Source organism: Rhinoderma darwinii, chromosome 1, assembly GCF_050947455.1.
Source record: "Rhinoderma darwinii isolate aRhiDar2 chromosome 1, aRhiDar2.hap1, whole genome shotgun sequence".
Lineage (NCBI taxonomy): Eukaryota > Metazoa > Chordata > Amphibia > Anura > Rhinodermatidae > Rhinoderma > Rhinoderma darwinii.
Genome location: NC_134687.1, coordinates 652,266,454 through 652,273,885, shown reverse-complemented (window position 1 = coordinate 652,273,885; position 7,432 = coordinate 652,266,454).

Below are 7,432 nucleotides of genomic sequence, written 5' to 3'. Positions count from 1 at the left end.
TGGAGAACGGTGAGTGCATTCGCCAGTGAGTTTAAGTAACTCACATACACGGCTGTAAGGTAAAGTTGCTGTGAATGATATAAGCACAAAAGTGTGTCACGGACAAATTAGAAGTGTTTCCTCTCTTTGATATGACCTGTGAATTTTTCTATTGCTTTTTGCAATGTGGTCTCTTTCCTCTCATAATCAGAGTTGCTGGAGAATTTTTGTGCAGATGTAATGCCCTCCTTTAATTTCTGTGTACTCCTAGCCAGACAATTTTTTTCTTCCTCTAGTAATATTCCCATGAGACTTAGAGAAGATTCCATGGACTCTTTTTCCCACTTTTTTAGAAGTTCAACTGATCTAACCCTTAATGCCGGGATCAGGGATATTCTCAGGCCTCGGAACAATTTTGTTTTTAATATAGGTTTCTAAAGTCTGTATTTCCCACCATAATCTGATATGATCTTTATATATTTTAGTAAGTTGACGAAAAAAAGCAGTGATGCTTCAATTCTGAGTTTGAGATGCAAACTCATTTTCAGAGAACACCTTCATTCCATCTATCTGTGTTGATATCCCCTGTGATAAATCCTGCCATCCCCAATTTTGAAAATTAATTTGAAAATAGTCACTGTACACACTGATAATATATTCCATTCAGTTAAATTCTAAAGTCACCGCCTGAAAAGAACGATTAAACATATTTTTATTGTTTCAATTCTAAAATTGGCTCTTGAAGCCCAAAGTAACAAATACAGGCACAAGCAAGTGGTCAGAGATTTGAGAAATGTCTATGGGTGATAGGATGTGAATCCACTCAGACCACCATCTTTCCTTACGTAATAACAAAAACACTGAAACCACTTGCTGCAGAGGAATCCTACACGTTTCAGTATCACAAATTTTAGTGATACGTCATCAGGGATTATGTATTGATGCCGGTTAGCACTATTTTCGTGCTGATTCAACCTCCCGGCGTGTGCACGACTCTAGTATAATAGCCGCACACGCGCTGGCGAGATGCCGGCCATATAAAGGTTTCAGCCCTCCTCTGTTCACGTCATCTTGGCCAATCCGAAATCGACACGTCACTTCTGACTTCCCGGATGGCGGCAAGCCTCAGTTTTATCAGCCAATAGAAAGAAACCATACAACGAAGCGTTCCTAGTAACCCTGGGGATCTCAAAGCGGCTTTGTAGACATGATGCAATAAACACAGTAGATAAGTATTGCAGAAACTCAGCAGAATCCATATCACTGCAGTTTCATGATCCCATAAGTTAACAAATAATGGGGACAGCTGAGTGGAGCATAATTCGTTCCAAATAGAGCATACAGAACATGTATCATATCCTATGAGGTACATATATTAATTATAATCCCCTGCATCTAAGATGAGTGACGTCACTCTAAAGTGGACTGACATTGGATGTCTTAGTCCCCCATTAGGAGAACATATCTGTTAGAAGAATTTTCCATACTTATCAAAAACGATTCAAGTTTTCACCTCAATAAGAGCTTCATTTTATTCCTGCGGCAAGGAGACAAGATCAGCAGTTGTCTGTCTTCATTACAGAAACTCTGGCTTATATAGGCTTTAACCACAACCAGGTGACATTTTGCACATGACAGTGAATATCTTACACAAAATACTAGTCTAATGCAGTTTTGCTTCATATAGCATATTTTGACACTTACAACTGAAACTGGGATAAAGTTGAACTTCCCTAAATTCTATCTGACTTTATTGAGAAATTTCAACTGTCCCAAATTTGTGAGCAAAACATATTTAACACTTTAACAGCTAAAACATTTCCTGAGAAGCTCTGCATAGCTCAGTGTATATTTCATGAAGTAAGAATAAATTTATAATAAAACTTTCCTAACATTCCCCCCTGTTATAGATATATCAAGAAATGTTCTGTTAGATATCCAGGACAGGTACTCTTCTTTTGAATCTCTTGGCACATTGTCTTTGTCACTGAGGTCTCAATTTAACCTTTGGATCAATCCTCTTATGCAGGGTATCGCACAACATCCACAAACAGTTAATATACTGGCAAAGGTCATGAGTACAGAAGTTACCAGGCAAGCCCATTTTACAAACTACCCCTCGATCCATGAGGTGAAGATGTCATTTATTCTGGAGTTTTGCGCAAGCCCTTGGGACAGGGAATTGAGTCCTTCCAATGCCTTGGTAATACTGCCATCAGGAGCTGTATTATTGGGAATAAAAGTACAACAGAAGATAGAAACATTTTGCAGACACCCCCTTTTTCTGCTAGTAACATCCAGGGCCATTCTATTTCACCACGTCATTAAAGATATAGGTCCCAACTGATCTGCAATGCCCTTTATTGCATCTCTGGTATAATTAACAAATCTCTGTTGATTGTGATAAATATAATTAATCCAGTCGACCTTCTTATTTATCGTAGACCACCAGAAAAGTACAGACTTGAAGCCTGATGCAATCAGATTTTGGGCTTAAGCTCAATTGGCACCCCACAGGGTACTCCTATTTCATCTATGTATATTCTATGGTCAAAGGAACCTCCAGGGATAGATCACGTATAGCGATTCAGATAGTCTCCAGTGCTTTTTCTCATTCTCTGAAACTCAGGGACTGAAAACAAGTGGAATGGCACCAGAAGCTGAACCAGAGTACAGACTCCCTGCCACTTGGCCTTCCTGTCTCCACATAGCCATCAGAGATCAGTCCTTGCCCTTGTCTGGTTGGTAAACTAATTAGAGGAGTAATTACCATTATCGGTCACAAAACTCTTCAGTGAGGTTCCCTACTTTCTTACCTTGCCCATACCTCAGAAAGCAGGTGTATTTGCCTTGGTAATCAACTACTAAGGGAGGGGTTTCATCTCTCCCCACAGGTGGGTACAATAAAAAGAATGTCTTATATAATTTATCACCTGGATTATATGATGCATTATATAAAGATAGCACTCATTGCAGACCTTGTGGGTTCTCCTTATCTGATAGCCTGAAAGGTATAGTAGCCAGATGTGGCCTAGCTTTTGCACAAGCGATACAGTTAATTCTATGATTTTTGATTGCAGTGTATCTCATCCAGGCTAACCATTCATGTTTATCACTGTAACCTGTTTCTAATGTCAATTTATCTTCATAAATTAAGTTGGCCAGATAGACTATAGAGGGTAGGTCTATCTTCGGAACTAAAAAAATTTAAATTGCATCCTTTTTCTTAACTTCAATTTTAAAAAAATGCCCTATAGGTCAGTACCTGAAACAACAGTTCCTATAGCATATAGTCCCTTATCCTTTATATTAAGATATTTACATAGATAGTACAAATCTATTTATCTGAATATGCTAGTTTATAAGCTATGTTTCTATCCTTGCATTGATCTATAACACAGAGCAGAAATCTATTTCATATGTTGCAGTCTTACCTTCAGTGAAATTAAAATATTTAACTCTCCAAGCGAAGTCTTTAAAGAATCATCCGACCCTTTTTCCCAGGGAACCCATACCTTAGGTTGACACACCTTGGACCCCCATAGGATGCCTAGAATAACTAATAACATTTTTCCCTGTCTCCTCCCAGGCTCTGGATGTTTTCTTCATTGAAGTTTGAGACCAGTCACTTTTAATAAATGACCAGCCTTTGTAATCCGTATTTTGTGGCCTAGAAGGATAGTTGCAATTCCCTAACTATCTTACAGTGTGATAAGTGTATCCAAGAGGTACGTTCGACTATCTGTACGGCCGTAGGTGTGGTAAGCAGTACCTGATATGGTCTTTATCAATGAAAACAACATCCAATTTCCTGGCTTCACAGGTTCAGGTACAGGGTCACCTGGAATACAATTAGAGATAGAAACGTCCTTGTTGTTAGCATTTTTGCCATATACTCAGCAAGTGTAAAATCAAACCCTTCATCCATCCTAGAGAATGGATTTAACTGTGATGACCTCCTATTTATCTGGGAGGGGGATGTATCTGCCATACCTAAATTTCTTGCGTTTCTAAATGATAATGACCTCAATCTCAGATTTACTCACTCTTATAACAACACTACCATCAATTTTCTTGATATAAAATTTACATCTACTGCAGGTTCCTATATTGACTCAGAAATTTTTCACAAACCCATTTCGGGAAACACTATACTGCATGCCACTAGTTGTCATCCAAAACATACCATCATGGCAATACCAGTAGGTGAATTAACACATGCCAAAAGGAACTGCAGCACAGAGATTGGTTATCTTAAAGAAGAATCTGAGGCATGTCATAGACTAAAAGCCAGAGGATATAAAAACTGGACATTAGATAGGGCTAAAAAAAATAGTCAGTACCAAAACTAGAGATTCCCTCCTGGTTACCGACAAAAATACGACATTTTCTAAGTTGGATACAATGAATTCCAACATGCCAACTTTAGTATTACAATTCAGTAATCAGTTCAATTTAATAAAAAACATGGTTCTAAAATATATCCCCCTTTTGTTTGAAGATTCTAAACTAGAACAGGTTTTGCAAAATGGTTGTAGAGTTGTATCTCGGAGGGCAACCACCCTAGGCAACATGCTGTCTCCTTCACTTCTAGTATGTAACAATCCCAAACCTACTTGGTTAACACAGAAGGGTTATTTTAAATGTGGAACACATCCTTGCAAAACATGCAACATATCCAAAATTACAAAACAATTTTCTAATTCTATGGAGAATATTAACTTCCCAATCAAATAATACTTTAATTGCAATAGTACTAACGTGGTCTATATCATCGAATGCACCACATGCAATTTAATATATGTGGGATGCACGACAAGAAAATTTAAAATACGCATCCTAGAACACTTAGGTTATATAAGAAATCCCAACATAACCAATATCTCCAATGCCGCCAGACATTTCTTATCTTGCCATAACAGATGTATAAATTCCTTCCGTACATATGCAATAGAAAAAACTAGAGGAACAATGAGAGGAGGGCATCTTAAACACCTTCTCCTGACCCGAGAGGCTTTCTGGATATATAATCTTCAGACACGTTTTCCTGCAGGTTTAAACCTCAAAAAAGAGCTTATGTTTCATTATTAAACACATTATATTATCATTAAACGCTGCATAGCCCAAGTAGTTTCCAACCAAAGATATCCAAAACTACAAAGTTCCAAACATCAAGCTAGACAAAACAACAACTTTTTTCTACACTTGACCATGCGTATAATAACCATAAGCATGTATAAAACAAATTGAATGGACATTCTATATTTTTCCTAGTTACTATGTATACTAATAACGGTTATAAATATGTATAAATAACAATTATCGGATGTACATATTTCCAGTTACAATGGTTAAAGCATAGAATATGAAATATATTACGGTCTAGAGAATTGATAGAAGAACCACACAATTACAGGACATAATTAATATATTATTGGGTCCATATTCCCTTTGGGGCATTTCATTATCAATCTTCAAACACAACCAGATGGTTAATGGCGCTCATCTATACTTTTCGGTGCATACTTATAGTTATCCTTGCATTTTATCATCTGTTTATATTTACACTTGCAAATACTTAATTTCTTATTTTTTTACATTGTCAAAATACCCGGGATATCCAGTTTAAGTGAAACCTTAATAAATCAAAAAATTAAAGACAAATAAAATAGCAGATTTCTACTCACCGTTCACACTGAGCGTTTCTTAGACTGTTTTTTTTTTTTGTTTTTTTTTGCCAATTGAGGTCCAGCTGTGTCCTCTGGTGTTCCCAAGAGTGGAGTCTCCTGGTATAAGTGTTGACAACATTCAATTAAAAATTATAATAAGAGAGAAAATTTCTATATGGACAGTTATTGCAAGTATTATATTTATACACTTAAATACCCCTTCAGTTTTTATACATATAGTATCAGCACCAAAACCATGGGGATTCTTGGGTGTTGTATTCACCTATATCCGGAGTTTGTTCCACCATACTATCCCCCCCCAAAAAATTTTTTGGGGCTTTTAAACCATATTTACAAAAAGGGAGATACATTGGCCAGATATTCCAACTCAAGTAGAATCGTGCATGTCCCGACTTTCCAAATAGAATACAAGTATATTAAGGCTGGGTTCACATGTGGCGGAATTGCACTTGAATTCCGCTGCGGACACTCCGCAGCGTTAATCCGCAGCGGAGCCGTTTCTCCATTGACTTCCACTTTAATTTAGAAGTGTTCGTTTAGACGTTGAGTAAAATTCCGCTGCGGAGCATAGGCTGCGGAGCGGAATTTGGTGTCCGCAGCATGCTCTGTCTGTTGCGGAGCAGTGGCGGACTCATGGCGGAATTTCTCCATTGACTTCAATGGAGATTCTAAATTCCGCAATGAAGTCCGCAGCTGTCATGCACATGTTATGTGTGCTGCGGATGCGTCTTGCTTTTTTGCCATGACATTTCTTCATTCTGGCTGGACCCATGTATTTCTAGGTCTACAGCCAGACTGAGGAAGTCAATGGGGCTCCCGTAATTACGGGAGCGTTGCTAGGAGACGTCAGTAAATAGTCACTGTCCAGGGTGCTGAAAGAGTTAAGCGATCGGCAGTAACTGTTTCTGCACCCTGGACAGTGACTACGATCTCAATATACAGCAACCTGTAAAAAAAATTGAAGTTCATACTTACCGAGAACTCCCTGCTTCTGTCTCCAGTCCGGCCTCCCAGGATGACGTTTCAGTCTAAGTGACGGCTGCAGCCAATCACAGGCCAATAACAGGCTGCAGCGGTCACATGGACTGCCGCGTCATCCAGGGAGGTCGGGCTGGATGCCGAAGGAGGGACGCGTCACCAAGACAACGGCCGGTAAGTATGAATTTCTTTGACTTTCACAAGGGAAAGTGCTGTCCCTTCTCTCTATCCTGCACTGATAGGGAGAAGGGAAGTACTTTTACCGCAGTCCGCAGCAGGTAGTCCGCATCAATTTACTGCACATTTTGTGCAGATCCGCAGCAGAATCTGCAACGCAGATTCTGTGCGGCATTGATGCGGACAGTTGCGGAGGAAATCCGCCACGTGTGGTCATGCCCTAATGGAAGAAATATAATTCCCATATCTCATATATATGTTTGAGAATTCTTGGTTTTAAGTACGTTCGTTCATACTAGTAGGGAGTTTTTCTCCCCCTTTTTTTATTTTAAACACTCGCCAATGCAATTCTGTGTCTAAATACTACTTACATACAGATTTTCCGCTGTATTTATCTTTATCTACATTTGTTTCAGATTTATTTGGATTTATATTATGAGATCATGATTTGCATACATTTTTTTATCTTTATTTTGTCTGTTGTATATCTTGAATGTTTTACTTGTGTCTGCCCTTATATGCTGTGTCTTTGCTTTGCCGGATGATTGCTTCTATATGCAGCATTAGGTATTAATTGCAAATACAATTATTATCGTATTAAACATGGC